We start from the raw sequence: 20,878 nt of genomic DNA on the forward strand, positions 1-20,878 counted from the left end.
CTCTCTCTCTCTCTCTCTCTCTCTCTCTCTTTCTTTCTTTCTTTCTTTCTTTCATTCATTCTTTCTTTCTGATACAAATAGCCCTAAACAAACAGTGGCTAAGAAAATGACAATGATACAAATAACAGTAGCTGACATTTGTTGAGAACTTACTGTGTGCTAGGCTTGTGTTTTGCATGCACTATCTCGTTTTAACACAAGAATCCTATCAGGTAGGCAGAAGTAATATATGTGGCCTTTGAGATGCAACTTCTGAAATTGGCTCTACCACACCCAGAGAGCCCAGGGCTTGCTGGAAATGTTTCTTCATGCAGATAATTCCTAGTGAGGTTGGAGGCTAAGCCAGAGTGGGTGTTGGTGGGCTTGGGGAGTGGGCCATGGTGGGTTGCGGGCCCTGTGAACTCACTGTGCAGAGGGAAAGGGAAGCAGCTTGGTCTGGGAGGCAGGTAGTGGGCTCTCAGCCTCTAATTCTCGGCCACTGGTATAATTAGTGGCAACAGGAATTTTCCTTGTGAATCATACTAAAGAGGCTCATAGACTATAAACCATCGCATCAGAGGCCGACCATTCATGCCCTAGAAAGACAGGGAAGGAAGCGGGGCACCTGAGAACCTCCACCTGCCCTCAATACTGTAGAGAGGTCCAGATCCATGAGAAGGTGAAGAGAAGGAGGGGAAAGGGCAGGAAACAGACATATAGATTTTCAATTAAATTCCAGGGGCTGAGTGGAGAAGTGAAAAAAAAGTACTCAGTTTGGAAGTATTTTCTCTCAAGCTGGGGAATTTGTCCCAAAAATAGCTGAACCAGCTCTAGGTGTGAAAGTTCAGTCCTTTGCTGTCACCTGAAAACTTAAGAACGTTCCTTCGCTCAATCTGGGGGACTGCCACTTTACCCCTTCTTGGTGCTGCTACCTTGGGAGCCTAGGAATTTAGGAAGGATGAAATATGGAGTCGCTGAACAGGCAAAGATTTGCCTACACAGCCAGAGATGTCTAAACTTCTCTGGGAATGAGCACCCTAGAGGGAGCCCTTAAAATGCAGATTCCTGGGTCCCAACCCCAGATATTTTAATCCAGTAGGTCTAAAGTGAGGGTGAGGAATTTGTCTTTTTCACAAGTCACCCAAATGATTCTGCTGCAGAAGACTGGCAGACCATATTTTGAGGAACATCATTTTAGTCCATTGCACTCATTTTATAGATCATCAAATGGAGGCCCAGAAAATCTAGATGATTTGGCCAAATGTCTCATAGGCAGGGTTCTTGTAAGGTCTAGGTCTTAAACCCGGGTTTTCTGATGACCAATTCTGTTAGTCTTGCCTCAGCTGGATGCATTAAAAATGACTTTGGCCTTCACTTCTGTGGCTTATTCCTTGCCAGGGGCCTACTGGTTCTTTACACCTCAAATCAGGGGTCATTTCCTCAGGGAAGACAATCCGCTCCGTCTCACCTCAGGTTAGGTGAGGTTCCTGTTAACTCTGGTCTCAGAAAACCACACCCTTCTTCACAGCATTCACCCCGGCTCGGCTCTTAGTTACACAGCCCCACACGATTATTGGGTCAATATCTGCCTCCCTCCCTAGAATTCAGGCTCAATGAGAGTAGGGATTAGGTTTCTTTTTGCTCATCCAAGGGCCTAGCACAGTATCTGATGGATAGGTAGTAGGCGCTCAATAAATATTTATCAGATAGTAAGTGTATGAATGAGTAAATGAACAAATGAAAGAACAGGGCAGGTTGATTTCAGCCATAACTGAAAGTCAAAATAAAGCAGAATTTGTGAAACATTTGTCTTTCAATGATTTTTCTCTTTCTAGAGGTTTATTTATTTATTTTTTGTCTTTTTTTTTTTGGCTGTTTTATCCCAACTGCCCATCCCATTACTGAATCCAGAGCTTCCTGTAGGGCAAAATTATGTAGGAGAAGGTTTGCTTTCTTTGATATTGTTTGTAAGTTTGGCTCTCTATTTCTATAGTCTTTCTAGTTTTGCAGTGAATTTTATGTTGGGGATCCATTCTCTTCTATGCAACCCTCCAATCCTTTCAACACTAAACCCTGCCCAGGGTCCCAATGTCCTCACGTTGCCTCCAGCCACCTCTAAATCCTGATCTTTTCTAACCTCCTGTTCCTGGTCAAAGTCAACCAGCCTGATGTCCTATTTCCTGAGGGCCCCACAAATGTTAGGACAACTCTTCAAAGTGATGGCTTTCTGCCAGCAATGGATAGTGACCTAATCTGTTGTCCCTCCTCCTCCCCTTTAATTTGAACTGAGCTCATCACTTTTTTAGCTGAAGGTGAGTGCTTCAGTGAGCTGGGGAAACTTTTGATCAACATCTATGGAACTCAAGAAGCACTGACGATAGGGGAAGGATTCTAATCAGCCAAAGGTTTTGAGCCCTGTATTAGCGTCGGAGGGACATACAAAGATGAATAAAGGATGTTTTTCCTCTCAAGGATCTTTATGGGAAGGTGTCATGTATTTGTATTTAATAACAGTGTGGCAATAACACTTCTAGAGACTTTATTGCTTGCCAGACAAATGATGGTAACCATAAGTGCTATGAGTTTAAATTAGACTCTGTGTATAATGCACTTTGTATTGGTCTGACACATAGTAGGCCCACTTAGTCTTGTTAATTCTTCTTCCCAATAATGGAGGGAGAGATTTTTCGTGGCTGGAGTAGGTGAGCTGGTCTCCACTAATGAGGGGTACTCTCTTTGTGGCTCTGGGGAGCATATTCAACTTGTGAAGAAACTTTCTCACCTCCATAAATGTATCCATTTGCATTAGAATTGATTTCTATTTAAAAACAATTACTCTCTTTGCATTCAAGGGGTCCCCTAGGACCCAGCTGATCTACACCTTTTTACTTGTTGTGTGTACACAGGAGAAAGACATTCAGAATCAGAGCTGGGAGGGACTGCAGAGATTGCATAGCCCTTCCATCATTTCACAGATGGGGAAACTGAGGCCAGATAAGTCATTGATCATGATTGCTCAAGCCAGAACCAGGACTAAGGCCTGTAATATTCAGCCCAATACTCTTAAAAATAAAAATACTTAATATAACTATATATTATTTATAATATTTAATCAGTAAACAAATGAAAAGAGCTTTTAAAAAATTATCAAAGGAAATTGTGCTTTGGGGAAGCTACGGAAAGTATAGAAAACAAAAGGGAAACCACCCTTTATTCTACTATCCAGAGAGAGCATCACTAAATGTTTTGGCAAATGTTTTCTAGACTGTACACGCATGCACGTGTGCGAGCCCCACGCGCACGCGCACACACAGATACACACATGCACGCAGGACCCAATTCCAGGAATAAAATGCAAGACCTAATTCTAGCTTCCCTGATTCCTGTCACAGTCATTTTGCTAACTGGTACCTTTTGGCTCTTTGAACATTTGGTAGGTGGATCTCAGTTCTTTTCAGGGCCTCCTGGCTGGGGGCCATCTTGCCCTTTGCAGAGGACAGGGCACTGGTTTCAAACGAGAGAGTGGGAATCACCTGCTGGACTGTCACTGAGAAGGCTGGGACACTGGCCAGAGCCCTTCATGTCTGCAGTGCCCCCCTTCCTGGCTGTGCCCCAGTGTTCCCTAGGTAACCACAGGGGACGTGGCACAGATTTATGGCCCTGCTGCTCCCGAGCAAGTACCTGACATGTTTTGTCCGAGACATTGCGATGATGTCTGGCTCCCAGATGACTCATCAGGAGGGGAACAGATGCCCGTGGGTGGCACAGAAGGAAGGAAACCCCTCACCCTTTTCACCTCCCACAAGCAGAGACATCAAGAGGAATTGCTGCATCACACAGACTGTTAAAAAGGCAGATATTCGAGGCTCCCATTTTATAGATGGAGACACTGAGGCCCTATTCCATCTGCTCCTTTATTTATTGCATGAACGTGAGTGGAGCTTTGTGCTAGGCTGTGCTAGATTGTTCAGGAAGTGCAAACATAGGAAAAACACAGACTCTGCCATCAACAGTGCTATTGACGAGGCAGGGAGACAGGTCATGGAACAAGAAAGTATCATCAGGGTGGGATGTTAAAGTGTGGGAGGGCACTAGGAGTGGGCACATCAGTCATTAGTATTTGAAAGGGTTTGCCTTCACTTCGCTTCATTCTTTCGGCGTCCACTAGGTGCCGAGGACAGCTACGAAGCACAAGAAATCCCTCGAGAAGCTTTTAGAAAGGTGTTGGGTTTCTCCTCAAGGTTCCATCTGGTTGATTTTAAGAAAGTTGAGTGATACCAAATTGAAATTACATTTAAAGCAGGTTCATTAGTTCATGATGGTATTTAGCAAGTCTTTATTTTTAAAATATCCTATTTGGCTGGTGCTGGAGGCAGGAGGGGGGTGCACCAGCTGAGAAATCCCTTTACTTTTCCCTCTGAGGAAGTCGAGTACGCTGCTTTAAGGCATAAAAGGGAAAAACAAGATTTCACTGGGTCCTTGCTGAGAGTGAATGAGCTAACTTTTGTTCCACACCTTGGCAGCTTGTTGGAATAACAAACACATTTACGTAATGAATAATTCTACATTAATGTGCCTACTTAAAAATAATACCAATATATCCATATATATAGGTTTTCCCCTTCCAAGTAGTCACCTCAGGAGGCAATAAGCTTGTTTTAATAAGTCAATTAAAACTATTTTTTTCCTCTTTCGATATTGTTCTCAAACCAATGCACATTCTTGCGACCATCATGGTAGAGTCAAACGCTCATTATTTGAGGGCAGACGTGAATTTTAGAAGGAATTAATAGCCCTCATGAAGGCACCTAGCCCTGGTCCTTGGCCTGTCTGTCCCAGATCCCTTCCATGACTTCCCCTGTGCCGCTCTAAATGTCTGGAGGGTAACCCCTTACTCGTAGGGTTGATCAGTAGGGGGCATGGCAGGAAGGAGAGAGACAGAAGTCAAGACAACTCTCCCTCACTCTCTCTCCCATTACCCACCCCCTCTAGTTCTCAGGGGCTATTTCTGGTAAAGAATCAACTCTTCCATGGCTCCTGCTCCACCAATAAGTTCCAACAGGTCACTCATAGGTATTCACCATGGAGCACATAAGGATCCGAAGTGGGATGGAGGAGAGAAGAGCCTTAGTTTGCCTAGAAAACCACTCCGTATCACGCCGATGTCTCATTTAGATTGGGCTCTTGTCAGTGATACCAAGACCAGTTTTGTCCAGAGTTAGATTCACTTTCTCAATCTCACTAAATTCATACCTTTTTCAGTGAGGATTCTTTGAGTGGAAAGTCCGCATTAGACTACTTAAGCAAAAGGAATTCATCAGTTCATATCAGAGAATGTCTGGGTTCAGGTAAAGCTTGGTATAGGACTCAAACAGTACAACTGGGATGCGATCTCTCTATCTTTGATTTTGCTTCTTTGGTAAGGGCTCTGTTTTAAATCAGGATTTACCTTCATGCTCCCCCAAATGACTGCCAACACTCTCGGGGCGACATCTTCCCAAGTTTACATCCAGCAGCAGAGAGGAAGCCACTTCTATGCTAGCTTTAGAAAAATCCCTGTATTTGAGTTTCATTGGCCCTGTTTGGGCTACAGGTTCAACTCTGAAACAGTCACTGTGGCTGGAGGTTAGGAGTAGATGAGATGCACTGCTTGGTTTAGCTTAGTCATATGGTTATGCCTGGAGTAAAGCTTAAAAGTTGAGAGTGGGGGCTGGGAAGCTCTCTCAAACAAAACTGGGCTATGCTGTCACAGGAGGGGGAGGAGGTGTTGGATGACATAATCAACAACGAAGCTTACTATGTACACATTTGGCAGGAATTTAGGGAACTCTGTGGTCTAAACAGCTCATTCCTTAAGTTGTAAAACCGAAGCCCCAGAAAGGTAAAGAGCCTTCCCCAGGACTCACAGCAAATAGAGCAGGGCCAAGGGGCTCATTACTTCCCACTTGGAGCTCTTTACACTAAAGCACCTACCCTTTAAAGACTCACCTGTACAGCCAGGTCATTATCTCCTCCCTCAGCTTTCACTTCTGTGAGGGGTTATATAGGAGGAAGGATGCTGGGTACAGTTGTGCAGGTTACAGACTGCACAATTCAAGGAGGTTCCATTTACAGCAAAATCCGTATAAGTGGCACCATCTAGAGTTATGTAGAGCACAATCTGTATGGACGTAAATAAGAGTCCTGCACGGGAGGGTGGATCTGGAATTTGTTGTTTAACAGGAATGGAAATTCTTGTCATAATTATGATACTTTTCCCTCCAGGACCCATGACTGGCATTGCCTGTCAATCATATCACTCTTTCCCACTAAGCTCAGACTTAATCTCAGAATTTTTCTCAACTGAACCTTCTATGTTCCCATCAACTTCCACTTGTAGCTGGCACTTGAGTGAAAATCTATTTGCCTTCCTGTACTCAAGTGAGTAGCTCAAATCTGTCCTCAGAATGACCTGCCTCCAAACCTCTACCTTAGCTTAGTATTAGACAGCGAGAACACTTTCAAACAAATAGTCAGTACTGCCATGATAACATCATAGAATGTCTTAAGTATTAAATAACACAAGTAAAGTCCTTAGATAGTGACTGGCATCTTGCAAATGGTCAATAGTTGGTAATTTTAAATAATAAAATACTAAAAAATCACCTTGTTGGAATCTATAAACATATGTTTGATGTGCTAACAACCCTAACATCTGTATATATTCTCGGTCTAACCCTTAGATTAGAACATAAGTCAAAGGTGTAAATTTCTGAGTATTACTGAGAATTAGATGTTTATCGGTTTCATTACACACACACACACACACACACGTGCGCGCGCGCGCGCGCACGCGCCCTTTCTGGAAATCAGATGTTGTAGTCCAGGGGGATAATTCTCTCTGTCCTTAATGTCTATGGCTATCTTGGAAGTCAATCTCTCCTCTCTCCTTCCTGCCCCCCAGTGGGGTTATGGTGACACCAGGGGTCAGGAGGGGCCATCTTTCAGTGGTTCTCAGTGGCAATGCAGGAGCAGCCATGCACAGTGGGCATGGCCACAGACACCAGCACAATTGGTTTCTTTAAGTGGAATCGGGCAGAACCAGGGGAGACACCACAGAGCAGCGTTGCCCAGGGCTTGCCAACCTAGCCAGGCAGAGTGAGGAGAGAAGGGTGCGAGGGAGGGAACAGGGAGGGTTGGCGAGCGTTATTAGCTCGATGGCATTAGAACAGGGAGTTGTGCCAGCCTCTGGCTGGAACATTTCTTGTTAGGCGCCAGTGCCCCTTGTCCTTATCCTGCTATTGAGCCTTTTATAAGTGAACAAGGAAGAGGTGGCCAAACGCCTTAGATGTCTGCTCAGATCAGAGTGACAGACAATGTCCCAGCAGAAGACTTTGAAGATCATGTGACTAGACTCTTAATTTTATAGATGAAGGCATTGGGAGTCCAGAAGCAAAATCTTGACTCAAATGTTCACCAACAGGGACAGGCCTGGGCTCTTTTGAAGACTCAGATGGGTCAGCTTATTGGCATTTGACCTTGAAGAGAGGTGGACAAGGATTTCAGGAACCTTGCAAGGTCATTGGAGAAGGCAGTTTTTATGGCAGAGAAATTAAAAAATATTACTGTGCTTAAGTGACTACCTGCTCCCTCCATGCGTGGGGCTGGTCCAAGACATAGCCAAATCCAAAGTGAGGGAGGCAGAGGAGCCCAGGGAAATAGCCCCTGGAGTCCAAAAAGCTTCACTTCCATCCCAGCCCTGCCATCTCCTTGATGTGTGATTTTGGGTTCCTCCGATGATTGTCTGAGCTTGATTTCCTCCTCAGCTGTGTAGAGATAATAAAGCCATTGCTAGTTGGCCTCAAGGGTTGCTGGGGAGAAAAAAAAAAATGAAAGGAAAAAAATGCAGGCAATTTCCAAATTGTCCTATTTTTTGTAAATAATTATTTGGGACCTGAACATAGTTCGGTTACATGAGCTTTTTCATTATTACAGAAGGGAACTCTCAGATTTCGGTGTGCCAGGCACTGAGTGAGGCACTCTCACATGTTATCCCATTGAATGTGAACGATGATCCTGCCATCTTTCTGTCTTGGTGACTCGGAGAACCAAGATGCGTGTTCTGCCCTGTGCTGGGCAGTACTCTCTTTCCTTGAGAATTTTGTCGAGGGCGTTGTTACATTTGAGATTCCAGCAGAGTACAGCTGATGAGTGTGTTACCCTGAGCTGATCACATCATAAAACAAGAATGGATTTGGCAGAGGACACGGCATACTCTTTAGCTTGCAATTGGTTTCAATCACACTGTTTCCAAACCCCATGAAATCAGGGACTCTCGTGGGCCTACCCTTCCTTTCTAAGCTTCCACACCCATTGAACAATAGATGGTGGGATGTTTCCTCTCTTCCCTGACCTCACACCTTTCATCTGAATCAGGAGGGACACTTTGAGGATTCCAAGGACACACTTGATCACTTAAAACAGGTTAGTCTTTGGGGAATTGATACAAGAGCTGGGGATTACAGCAAGCATTCTTGTGGAAGCACTCTTATAATACCTACCAAGGTCAGAGTTCAAACCAAGCATCTTGAAAGGATAGCTATAATGTTTATTTACCATTTCAAAATTCAGCATCGATAACCAGCTTTTTGACAAGTGCAAGTGACTCCTATTCTACTCAGGGTAGAAACCTACAATGATTCTCCGTCACCAAGACTGGGGCCTGGAATCTCTCCACATTGAGCAGTCTAGAGTCTGTACCCAATTCTGGCTTCCCTGGCACCACTTTGCCCTCGTCTCATGGAGTCAGGCCTGGGCTCCAGCTGAAGAACTGAGGGAGCAGGCCTGCAGCAGGGTGTCATGAAAGTTCTCAGCGATGAATCACTGATGCTTTGCCTGAAGGCTAAAAGCACAGTCAATTTATTTGGTGCCTTTTTGCCTCCAAATGATCCAGCTCCTGCTCGATCTTTAGCTTGGGAACATTAACTCAGGTTTGCCAGGGCCTCCTCTTCCTGTTGTATAAGCCACTTTCGTACCTGGTTCCTCCCCACCTCAACAAGCTTGCGGATGTGGAATGTATTTCATGCTGAGGTATCAGGCCCCGAGGGGCTGGCTCTTCATGAATATAATTCAAGGCGGCAGAAGTTAAGCTGGGGACGTGTAGCGTGAGCAGTTTTGAAGCCACGCTTGTACTTAACACTGTGTAGTTTTATTTATTTACTTTTTCTCATCAGAAAAGTCATCTTGGAGTTTATTGATTAAATCGGCCTGTGCAAGCAAAGCACAGTGTGAACGATAAAGCAGGTTATGGCTCTGAGAGGTTATTGAAATTAGTATCTTTGGGTTCCCCTGTGTCCCAGGGAGCTCTATGGAAATGACATTTGCATTTATTTGTTTTTCTTCAGAAGAAGGATCCAGAAGACAGTCTGGGACTCACTGAATGCAGCCCCTTACTTGGAAGGTGGGTGGTGTAGGGTGTTCTGGACTTACTGATAATGGGTGTACTTAGAAAAGCAGGTGCAGAGTGAGTTGCTCCATGATCCAAAGAGAATGAAGCCAAAGAGGCCTTTTAACCTGGGAATTACTGAAGATGACTGTGGCAGAAAAGTATTTTCCCAAGGTGGCTGCGTCTATATATCTCCTATTCCACAGACTTGTCTTATGCTATAACGTTGACACTCCTCCATTGAAAAGTGTGTGTGTGGGGGGTCTCTCTTCCTTCCCCTGGAAATACGGTGAATCTTAGTAACTGTCCGACCAATAGAATGTGGTGGAAGTGATGCCACATGACTTCCAGAGTTAGATCACAGAAGGTAATGCAGTTTCTGCCTGGTGCTTGGAACCCGGTGACCATGTTGTAGGAAGCACAAGCCAGGGAGAGGCTTTGTGTGGGAGGCGTTTCAGCAGATCATGCCAGCTAGGCCCCCAGTCAACAGCCAGTGTAAACTGCCACATATATGAGTGAATGAGCCCTCATATGGGTGTGACCTCCAGCCTTTGAGTTTTCTAGCTGAAGCCTCTAAACATTGTGGAGCAGAGATAAGCCAGCCTTACTGTGCCCCGATTGAATTCCTGACCCCAAGAAATGATGAGAGGCAATAAATGACTATTATTGTTTAAAGCCACTAAGTCTTGAGGTGATTTATTATACAGCAGTAGATGACTAATTTAATAGATAACAACTGGGACTAAGAGGAGCAGAGCAAGTAGCCTACCTCTGGGAGATCCTTGGCTGGTATTGCAAGGGGCCTGGCGGTTCTGAAGTTGCAAAGGAGGTCAAAATTTTCTGACAGTGCTTAGCCTGGGAAAGGGCAAGAGATGGAACAAAGCCGAGAGCTTTCTGGATAGGGTGAATCTTTGTGGTCGAGTCAGGAAGATGACACAGTCTCTGCTGTTGGGTTTTGAACTTAGCCCTTAAGGCAAAAGACTCTTCCCTTGGTCATAGATGGGGATGATATGCTTTCACACCTCGCGATGCTAGAGGTTGGCAGCCTATCCCAGCCCCTCAGGACTTCTGCAGGGTGCTATGCCAAGGCCTACTTATCTTCCATTGCCTATTTTTCTTATATATTGTAGGAGATGAAGCTCCTTAAATCCAATGGGCAACCACAAGTGCTAGACTCAAGATGTTATTGGAAAGATTTGGATAGTTCTAAAAACTGTGAGAAAGCTAGAGATTATGGGCCAAATCACATGACAGAACCAGTTTAATAAAGGCACAGTTGCCTTTGGAACAGCCCTTGGAACCTAGATGTGGTTACTTCTGCATCAGGATGGAACCTCCATGTCTCTCCTCCTTGTGTCATTAGCTCCTAATTCCAAGTCCAGGAGCAGAAGCACCTGACCGGGAGAGCCTTGGTCATGTGCTGCCTCCAAGCTACAAAGAAAGCTGGGAAACCAAGGATCTAGAGTTTCATCTCCATATAGTGGGGGATTCCCCCCAAATAGGAAGAGGCTTCAGATGCTGGGCAGATAAAATTGATAAATATCTACTACTGGGTTGTTCTAGACTTATTCCTATTGTGAGTACATCAGTGTGTCAATATGTGCTTGTGGGGGAGGGGGAAGCACAGCCCTTGGGGAAGTTTCTGGGAAGAATATTACATTTAGAAAATATGGTATGCTAGTTATTTCCTGCTAATTCTCAGCACCATTTCTGCCCTTCCATGTTCCGCCCAGGGCCTGGACCCCTGCAAACCAGAGATCTCAGGCCCCCTTGGTAGGTTCGACCAATGAGAAGCACTGGTAGAAAGTTGGATGGTGGGAGGTGGGAAGGCATCATGTGGTTCTCCCTCTCCCGCCACCCCACTCTGTTTCTCATGTGATCTTTGGGAGAGACTGCATCTCTGACAATTCTGACACTAGCCACACTAGCTTAGGACTGCCCCTCCATGCCAGCCCAGTGGTCCCTCCTTACTGGTTCCATCACCGGCTCTGGTACATTCCTGCACCTGGATAATGACACCTTTTCATCTCCGTCCCAGTTCTCAGAGAAGTAGGTGCTTTCTGCTTTTTCCTAGTCTTTGGCTTACCTCATCTTTCTCTTGTTCTTTTAGTATTTTCAACACTTTGTAACTAGTTCCTTGGATTAAATCCCCTGATTTGAAATACTAATGTGCTTACTGTTTCCTGACTGGACTCTGATACACATGGTAAGAACGATATGCCTTATATTTATAACATGGTTTCAGTCAAAGAGGTTTAATGTTCTGAATGCTCCAATTTCTTTCCTTTTCATTTGGTAAACTCATATGTATTATTTAAAACTTTGTTCAGGCATTAGTTCTCCCAAAGCCTTCCTGATGTCACCCCTGCACTCTGTACCTCTCAGCCCCAAGGTGTCAGACACAACTACACACTCACAGGTAGGCGTGTGACAGAGCTCTTGTTGACATTTATAGTGACAGTCATGAAGATTAGAAATGTATGTTTGAAGAAGAATGCATCAGTAGCTTTTCTTAGGCAGATGTGCTGATCTCTGAGTCTGGAATTCTAGTCCAGATTCCATTAGTAGCTAGCTGTGTGACCTTGTGCAAGTCAGTTGACTTCTCTGGGCTATAGTTTCCTCTCCTGAAAAATGAGTAGGTTCAACCAGAGGGGTGATTTCCGAACTTTTTTTTTGAAGTTGTGAGTCACATTACATGGAAGTCTCATATGGAAATCAGAAATAGATGCTCTGGTTGAAGTCAGGGGTGAGAGTCCCAGAGTTCTATGGCCTTCAGTGCTTCCCGAGCCCCAAACCCTTGGTGGCACCTCCACCACACCTGTTGGACCCTTGTGAAGCTGTTAAAACTCTGCACTAGATCACTTCTTCTATATATTTCTGCTTTATACCTGTAAGCACAATGAGTAGGTAAGCCAATTAAATATAACACCCATGCATTGCTCAAATGATAGTCTGCACATGGTCTTACTACAACCAATAGACTTAGAAATCCAGGTGTAAATCTTCTCTAAAACAATATCAGATAAGACATGTATATTTTGGCCAACTCGATAACCACACCACATTCACTGGCAGATGTAAATGGAATCTTTGGGGAGATGTTGGAATGAGCATAGCCCGAGTCTTTTCACCAGGAATCTGATAAGATGAATTTCAACATCCCCTCTTGGAATGAACCATATCTGCACAGGTTCAGCTTTCAGTTCTGTATGTTGCCTGACTAATTGGTTCTACCGAGGTGAGGTGGGTGTTCACCATTAACGCAGCTTAATACATTAGGAAATCATCTTTGTAGCTCACCACAGAAGAGCCAGTTGATTTGTCTGGGTAGAGTTCAAGTGCACTGAATTGTGCTTTCCTTAAGGAGTGAAGAAATACAGGAGCAAGGAACAAATAGAAGCAGAGAGTCTCTTCAGATAAGGCTGGGACCTGTCTGGAGTTGTTACTAAGAAGGAGAAACTTTGACCAGGAGAATTAACACACGTTCTCTAGCCACTCAATTTTTCATTGTCATGATCTTTGCAGCCAGTATCATTCTCTTCAAAGACACTGAGCATACACTGTGTGCCAGACATGATGCTCATCACATCTAATCCTACCATTACTTTTTTTTAAAAGAGAACATTGAGTTTCAAAGAAGTTCCAGTTCTCCTCCTCCTCCTCCTTCCTCCTCCTTTCTCCTTCTCCTTCTCTTCCTCCTCCTCCTCCTCCTCCTCCTCCTCCTTTTTCGTTTTTTTTTTTTTGCTTTCACTAGCTAGCAAGTAACTGAACTGGGAGTCAGATCCACATCTGCTTAATTATAAGACTATACTCATAACCACAGCATCCTACTGCCTTCCCAGTTCCCGAAACCCACAATGAGAGGGTGGGCTCCTTATTCCTGTTTGTCTTATTAGTGTGCTGGTGTCAGTCTGTCATGTCATTGTCACCTATCTTCTCTCTCACAGACAGCCCAGGTGGAGCTCCTGGTGACTCACCCTCTGCATAAAGCAGCTTTGAGTATTTATCTTTTTTCTGTGTCTAGAACTGCTGGGCACTATTGAGCTGTCACCTGGCTTGGGAGACCTGTTAAATCAAGACTAAAACCAATTAGCATGGGAAAGCTGCCAACTCATCCTCTATGCCCCCAGCAGGCAGCTCAATTTCTTTGCTGGTAGAACTCCTCACTGACAGTGATCTTGCCCCTGCCCATGGGTGTTTTCCAGGAGAATGACATGTCTCTCCTCAGTGGCTGCAAAAAGTCAATTAATGAGCTAAAAATGCAGGAATGAAGAAGAAGGTAAAGGGGAGGTGAGCACAGAGAGCCAGACAATATAGCCAATAACTAGAAATAAGAGCCAGTCGCTTAAGTAAGACTATGGGTCCTGTGAGAAGGGATGCCTTGGTCAAAGGATGGTAGAGGAGACCACACTGGCTCCTGATCTCTGAAATCATCACCATCCACATGAGCACTGAAAGAACACTGGGCCTCAGTTTCAATTCCTGAATGATATTGACTTATGGTGCCTTTGGAGCAAGTCTTTCCCTTTTCTGGATTATACAGCATGGAAGTTAAAGGTGAGGCTCTGGAACTGAATTGCTTAAATTTTGAATCTAGTCTCCACCCCTTTCAGCTGATTTTGATTCTCCTCAAGACTTAGTTTCCTCAAATGTAGAATGAGATAACATTTATCTCATAGGATTGTCACAAGAACTAAGGGAAATAATGCTTGTAGGGTACAAAGCACTGCGGCTGGCATGTAGTAAGTAAGCATTCCCTAACTTAAGATGTTTTTGGCTGTAAGTAATTGAACCTCAAGCTCAGAATGGCTTATGAAAGGAAGTATAACAGCTCAGGTAACCAGAAATTCAAAGAGAAGATGTATTCAAAGTTGGTTAAGTTAGTTCCTCTGTGATGTCATTGAGAACTGGTTCTTTCCATATTTCCGTTTTGTGATCCTAAGTGTTGGCTTTACTCAGGCTGGTATCAGGATGGCTGTCTCATTCCCAGGCACCATATCTAGATGTGTCAGTGTCCTGGGGAAGAGGAATATATCTCCTGAGACTCTCTATTTGAAGCAAAAAAAAAAAAAAAAAAAGGGCGGATATCTTACAAACAAACTTCTGCTTATATCTTATTGGCTAGAATTCGGTCACGTGCCTGTTTTGACCCATTACTTGTTAGAAGCATTTGACCAATGGAACTCACCCTGGACTCGAGGGGTACAGTCAACTTAATCTGAGGCTACCTGGAGGGAAAGTGGGTGCCTGAACAAAACTGAAGCTCTGTTGGGAAAGAAGAAATGAGATATGCATGCTGGCTAGGCATCTGACAGAAGTCCCTACCATCAATAAAATTCACTACTATTTTTTTTTTATTATACTGTTTGCATCATCAGTTTCTGCTTTGGACTGCTTGCCCTCTCAGTCTCTTCCCTATTCTGAGGGTCCTGATTCCGATCTTAGTATTTTCAGTGGTGCTGGGCTAAGTTTGGTCTCTGCCTCTTCTGATGAGAGGGCAACTGAGATGTACCATTTCTGCTTCCAACTTTCATTCTTCTCTCAGAAATACCTCAAGCCAAGCTACTAACAACCAGCCAATGAAAACTGATTGCAAGATCCCAGCATCTGTTACTCATAACAGTGAGTTGTGTAACTGAGCTGAGGATATAGTTGATTATGTGCCAAAGTACCTGCTTTTTTCTGCTGCAGAAACATACCTGGGAATCCTTCCTTCACCCAAGATGGCAAGCCCAATTCATACAGTGTTCTGGATTGAACGGCAGTAGATTTGAACATTTCTGACTCACTGAGATAGTTCCTCTGTGTTTGTGGCCACAGATAGTATGGCTAACAGTTTTTCTTTTTAAAAGAAGGACCAGCATGGATGGTTTGGTGAAAAATCATTCCAATTTTGAAGAAACAAAACATAGCATGCCATTTGGGGGTTGGGAAAATATCCCTTAGTTATATGGGACAACCAATTTTTTTAGCTCCTCCATTCCAAAACATGACTTAATTCCATATGCATAATTGAAATGATTTGTTTTCTTCTTAATCTATTCTTGGTTTTTGGCCACGATGAAGACTGTTTGTTGAGCAGATGGCACAGACAACTTCTCCTGTCTGTTGCAAATGGTCAGTTAAATCAACCATCAGCAACCCCTCAGCTGCTAGTCAGTTGGCCCAAAAAGTGATGTGTTTGGTTCTGAGGGTAGACACAGGTCTAATGTCTCACAGTTTAGATAACATTTTTCCTCCAAGGGTCAAGTCAGACCCTGCTCTCTGATGTCATAAACTCTTAGGCAAATGGCAGAAATTCAGCACCATGGGCGAGCTCTCAGTAATCAGTCAGGAAGTCTCCAGAATCTGGCAGTGTGAATTATGATTCATTGAGCAAATTGTTCATCACCCCCTTCTTAGAAATAAATTCCCTTTGCTTCATCAGAGAATCTTAAACCCTTAGAGCTAGAAGTGACTTTGGAAGTTATGCGTTTAAATTTTTTTGCAGCAAAGTCCATGGATTGGGACTAATTTGTGTCCACTGCAGGGACTCTGACGCAGAGATTCTGTTTGTGTGAAGTCCCCATGGACCACGTAAGAGAACTAGTAAGGGAACATGTTGAATCTGACTGTTTAGGCTAAAATTCTTGAACTGACATGAGAACAAGAGTTGCCCCTTAACTCTTGAATTGAACCAACTGTAAGTTTGAGTCCAGTTCTTATATGGCCCATGAAAGAAGGGAGACAATTTTGGAAGCTATACTTTTTACATCTTGTCCATTATTCCAGTCCCAAATAAACCTCTCCCAACTTCCTAGAAGAAAGGGCATAGTAAAAAATTGTATGTGTGAGGCAAATGAAAGAATCATAACACCAGGCTGCAAGATACTAAGAACACAAGGGAACTCTGGGAAACTGATTAAGAGTTTGGTCTTATGATTCTTGGTGTGATGGAGGCATGGCAAGAACTGGTAGAGGGGAGAAGAGTTGTGACTGCTGGAGATATGCTACTCAAGACTTGGCTCAAGGGGAGTAGTGACTATGGTGGCCTGGAGAGCCTGGAATAACAGTTGGACAAGAGAATGTCAATGGCCACTAAGCAGCAAACTGAGCTCATCCATTGGTCTCCCTCTTTGAAGACCTTACGCCTTAGGAAGACTGGTTCACCTTCATTCGTTGCAGCCACGGTGCCTTGACATGGTCAGTTGAGAGAGCTCCAACATTCTCTCTCAGTCTCTCTTTCAAGCCAGTTAGAGTTGGGTTCTGTTGATTGCAATGAAATTACCCTAACTGTTATAAGGTCCCATTATGAATTAGCTAATTGCAAAATAGACAGATGCCCAAGGAGCAAGTTTGCCCATTTAGGGGGCTAAAGCCCTGAAGCTACCAGTTTATTACTGTCCTGCTGCTTGAACACTGCCAAGCCCAAGCACAGCTGTATGCTTGTGCTACTGGGCAATGGAAATGTGTCAGTAGTGAACACTTGACGCTTCACTGCAGGTGGAAGACACAGATGGTTGGCTGTCGTGATACTTATCCTTGTCAAAAATCATTGCTCTCTTTCTTGTCTCAATATGACCTGTGCCAGTGGAAAGGGGGCTCTGGGAGTCAGCACGGCTGGCAACCAGCAAAGCTCAAGCTCTTGCTAGCCGTGTGACCATGAACCAGTCACTCCCCTCTCTGTAGTCAGTTCTTCACCTATTAAAGAGTAAATAACACAGCAGCCCAACATCTAATATTAAGAATAGCAGAACTGCTCAGTTTGCTGGAAGGATACAGGTGGGCCGAGTGGTAGTGGTGGTGGGTGGAAATCTGCCTACTCAGTCTTCCCTGTTACCTCCTCTTTTGGCTCTTGAGGTACTTCCTAAATATCTGAGGAACACTGACGACCACATGGCTAGATAATCTCTAAGGGACTTTCCAGTCTACCATTCAATTAACTTCTTTTGCAAAACAGTAATATTTTCCTTTTCTCCAGCCCTTCCCTAACCATAACCCTGATCGCTCCATACATATATACCTTCTCTATGCACACAGGAAGGAAGAAAACTGGCTGTTTATGTGTTTAGCATTTGCTGACTGAATCTTCTGTAGTTTCGGAGATGGACAGGATCACTGACTAGATGCTAAGGAGTTGCTAATAATTTCAGTAGAAAACCCTCTCACAGAAAGGAATGCTGAGCCCTCTCCAGGCCACCTATGGTCATCGGCCAGGCTTTTCAGGGCTCCATGGCCCTGAAGCTGAATTACAGAAGCACCAGAAGTTCTGAAGGCCCCTAGTCTGTAGCACCCATGTTTGGACATTGTAAGGATAGAATGCTTCTCTGAGAGCATCCTGAGCCTTTCGGATCAATTTATAATACTGGTACTTAAAGGTGCACAAGAGATGCCAGAATCTCTATTCATCCATACTCCTTTCCCAAAGAACTTTCTCTCCCCTCTAAGAAACCCTTTGAATCCTTGCTAAAGAGGTACTAAAAGATGCATGTTTGTACTAGGTGATCCCTGCCTTTGCTTGCCAGCTATCACTGACTGGTCTAGGAGTGGCCACTTGACCAAGTGTGACCAATCAGTTCCTCTCTAGTGAGACATAGAGCTCCTGTCATTTAGATACTGATGGATATTGAGCCAAATGGGAATATGGCTCTGGGACAGCTGCCATGTTGGGCCATGAGCAACAGAGGAAACCAGTATGCCAGGAGGGGAACATAGCAGACATGAAAAAAGAAGGTAGAGAGTAGAGAACACAGTGAGGGAGAGAGGGAGGGGAGGGAGAGGAAGAGAAGAGAGAGCGTGCAAACGAGCGTGAGTGCTTTCTGATATTGTTCTCATTCCACAAGGCATTTTAATTTCCCTACATTTAGCTTTCTTTAGAGTCCTTTGGACCCTTCTATCAAACTCGAAGTTTTACTTGAATTAGCCAGAATAGGCTCTGTTCCTGGCAAGCAGGCAATCCTTAATTAAGACAAAAGACTTAATGAAACAAGTCATGGCACCATCTACCCTGCAAGGCCTCATTCATCTCTTTATTCACTCAACTGCTATTTACTTAACCTAAATGTGCCAGCACTGCAGATACCAGCAGGAGGGATACAGTGATGTACAAATATTTAAGGATTCAGAATTATTTTAAGTGTGGATTGTTGAAGGGCCTGAATCAGTGAGGAAACAGCACAATGGCTGCCATCCTTTATTTGAAAGGAAGTCACAGGAAGAGGAATTAGACTGGCCTTATTAGCCCCAGAGGGCATAAGGGAGTTGATGGGCAGAAATGAGAAGAGGGACTCGACATAGGAGAGAGATTCCCAGCACTTCCTTCCTGTCTAAGGATGGAACAGTTTTCCTTGAGAGTTGAGTTTCTCCTACCAAGGGGCCAAATGACCAGTTTTCAAGGATTTTATAGAGTAGATGTAAACATTAGAAGATAGCTTAGAAGAGGTGACCTCTAAGACTCTGCCCCAAAGCGCTGGGTTCTGACTTTACCTTGGACTTTCATGGTCCGTGTGATTTCAGGCAAGTTATTTAATTTCTCTGGGGCTGTTTTCTCATCTGTGGAAACTGGGATGAGAAAATCCTTTGCTGTGCCTTTGTGAGAAGCAAATCGTGCAGCACTTGGTAAGTGCCTGGCACAGAGAGCAACTCCGTCTGTGAGTGTGCTCTTGATTCTTTTCTGTTACAGGCCGGGCTTTTCATGAAATGCTGCTTTCTCAACTGCTGCTGCCATTTCAAGGATTTTATATTTGCGTCAAGCAGCTGTAGTCCATGAAGATGTTACAGCTCGTGTCTTGTTTTCCTTGCTTAACATAGGGCTGTGCACGAAGAAAGGCCTTAATAAATACAAGTCGATGAGATTTAATACGAAGTCTTAACTTACAGCCCCCACGCCAAAACTTGCATGAGACTGCATCTTCCTCTACCCTTGAAACACTGAGCCACAATTAGACACTAGCGTCCATGCAGAATTCCACGCACAGACACACACGCATGCACACAGTCTGCACTTGAGTAAATGCACACGGCATGCAGACAAGCATGGCCACACACACCCACATACATTGACAGGCAGACTTCATTTCACTCTCCTAGAAATCAAGAAGATGGAAGGAGAATCTGCCTGTGGGATGAGTCACAGGCGCCGGGATGAAGAGCAGGATTCAACATCCCCAGGGAATCTTTATTTATAGCCCCAGCTGCTGGAGAGGGGGCTGAAAATCATTCCTAAGGAGCTTCAGTGATGGAGAGTGATAAGATAACCAAGGGATGTCATTCCCACCATCATGCTGTCTTAGAGGCAGGCGCCTGTTGCTGCAGAAACCCAGAGAAGCTCTGTGTCACTCCAGGACTGCGGGCCACAGTGGGGAGTTGAGGTGACTGCTACCCAGTTGGTCCACCACAGCTGCTGGGCCCCTGTTCCCAGTACACTGGCAAACTTGACGCTAATCCCAGCAAATCTTCCCAGCTCCAAACAAACAGAAACCTCTCTGGGCTGGCAGAGGCCCCTGATCGCAGAGGATGCAGTTTAGATTCAAAATGATACAGTGTAATCCGCTGGCCCAATGGTCCTGCCTCTGTCAACAGTGTAGTTTCTGTAATGAGCACAGCGGCATGAAGGAAATGGCACTGGACCCCACCTGCCTTCCAAGGGCCAGGATAGGAAGAAGCAACTGGCTCTTCGCTGGAATTTGAGGGACACCAGCAAAACCTGGTGGGGGTGGGGCAGTGAGTTCTTTGAGCTCAGACTTTGTGTCTCATCTACTGTTGCGCCCCTAGCACCCAGCACACTGCCTGGCACAGAGGAAGTGCCCAGAAGACACTGACACCTGGGTACATGCACCATCTCCCAGTGTATGAAGAGCCCATGGTTCTTGGGAACCATGCATGCTGGAGAGGAAAGAACACTCTCCAGGGAGCTGGAAAGACAGAGGCCCTAATTCTGCCTTTTCCTCTAGAAGACCTCAAGCAGGTCACCTAATTTCCCCAAGCTCCCTTTCATTATCTATAAAATGGGGACTCACTGATACCTATTATGTTTTGGCGATTGTGTTAAGGATTAGATATGGCACAAGTGTGTTACTTCACTGTGATACGTGCCCCCTGGGAGGAATGGATGTAAAGTTATTACCAGCCAATAACACTTCAGTTAAAATAATTGATCAGATAGCACCCGACAGGAGATAGGGACCCAAGACTGCTTGAGACTGTTTGTTCTACTGGCCCTTTATTGCCAAGCCCTCTTGCTTGGCCTGGAGTCCTGTTCTGAGTGCTGGTTCTCCCTTCAGCTCCCATTATTCTCAGTTGGCACATATGTGCATCTGGACCTTTTTTCCAGACTGAAGGAGACCTCTTGGACTGCAGACCCTATGTTCTGCCCTCATACACTCATCCTCTTGACCCTTGACCATCATCTTAGCTCCAGGCCCTGAACATGGCTTAGGTAACAGCTATTGCTTGTCTTTGAACTCTTTTGATTCAAGTGGGTCATTCTGGGCCTGC

At 44.6% G+C, this 20,878-nt stretch overlaps 1 long non-coding RNA gene across 1 annotated transcript in view; it reads left to right on the top strand.

The window, feature by feature from the left end:
- The window catches only part of LOC111737694, a 35,146-nt gene that overhangs the window by 3,100 nt on the left and 11,168 nt on the right, over positions 1-20,878 (top strand). The window contains exon 2 of the long non-coding RNA XR_002779510.1: positions 11,514-11,609. This is a non-coding gene — a long non-coding RNA (uncharacterized LOC111737694). The remainder of the gene's footprint in view (positions 1-11,513; positions 11,610-20,878) is intronic.

Source organism: Pteropus vampyrus, unplaced genomic scaffold (genome assembly GCF_000151845.1).
Source record: "Pteropus vampyrus isolate Shadow unplaced genomic scaffold, Pvam_2.0 Scaffold30, whole genome shotgun sequence".
NCBI lineage: Eukaryota > Metazoa > Chordata > Mammalia > Chiroptera > Pteropodidae > Pteropus > Pteropus vampyrus.